Source organism: Tachypleus tridentatus, chromosome 10 (genome assembly GCF_004210375.1).
Source record: "Tachypleus tridentatus isolate NWPU-2018 chromosome 10, ASM421037v1, whole genome shotgun sequence".
Classification (NCBI taxonomy): domain Eukaryota; kingdom Metazoa; phylum Arthropoda; class Merostomata; order Xiphosura; family Limulidae; genus Tachypleus; species Tachypleus tridentatus.
Genome location: NC_134834.1, coordinates 25,584,607 through 25,585,952, shown reverse-complemented (window position 1 = coordinate 25,585,952; position 1,346 = coordinate 25,584,607).

Here is a 1,346-nt window from a genome sequence, read left to right as displayed (position 1 = left end):
TACAACATGTATAACACTGTCCCTACAGATTTTGATGCACTACAACATGTATAACACTGTCCCTACAGATTTTGATGCACTACAACATGTATAACACTGTCCCTACAACATGTATGACACTACAGATTTTGATGCACTACAACACGTATGACACTGTCTCTACAGATTTTGATGCACTACAACATGTATGAAAGATTTTGATGCACTATAACATTTGTCTCTACAGATTTTGATGCACTACAACATGTATGACACTTTGTCTCTATGCAGACAACATTGATTTTGATGCACTACAACATGCACTTACATAGAATAATTAGGTGCTACAACACGTATGACACGTCATTCTCAAGAATGGAAACTTTTTATTAACTCATCTAAAGTTAGTCTGAAAGCTGTACACAATGAGAACACCAAGTCTTCGATTGTTCTTGTTCTTGGTGTGGAAGATAAAAGAAACTTATCAAAGCATGCAAGTGATACTTGAGACCATCAGACATGATCACAAGAGGTGGGATATATGTGGCGATCTAAAAGTTACTGTACTCCTTCTAGCCAACAAAGTGAGTATACCACACATTGTTGGTTTTGTCTTTGGGACCCGAGATGATAAAAAGAAGGAAAGGCTAGTGAATGAAAATTACATATCAGGGAAACATAATTTTAGTATATCCTCAAAATGCTTGTCTGCCCTAATTCATATCGAACGTAACTCGTGAAGAATTTTATAAAAGAAATTAACAAAGACATTAATGGTAGCAGATATCTGTCTGAAAAGTTTCCAAAAGTCAGTAAAGCAAAAGTGAGAGGAAGTATCTTTGTTGGGCCACAGACACGGGAAGTGCTGATGGGTGATGATTTTGAAACAGTTCTCAAATAGAAAGTACTTGCTATCTGAAAATAATTCAAACTGGTTATCCAAACTTCTTAGGATATCACAGAAATTAAAAGATTGATGATATACTCGAGAACTACAAGAAAATGAAGTCTAGGATGCCACTAAATATGCACCTCTTACACTTCTTTCCAAATGATCTAGGTTCAGTAAGCGATGAGCATGGTGAGATGTTTCTACAATGGAACAGCGATGTAAAGGACAATGACGGGAGATTACTGTTGGTTTTTACAGCGTGAAACTGAGAACATACACAAAAGGTGCAAGTTCAACCAGATTTTTTGTAATAAAAATTAAAAATAATACCATGATGAAAGTTTCAAACATAGCCTGAATGTGCTTTCAGTATATGATTACAGTCATTACCTTTTCAAACTCGTATTGTTTCTGAACATTCTAAGATGCAAATTTCAAGGAATATATAACAAAAAGTAATTTTCACAACAGAAAA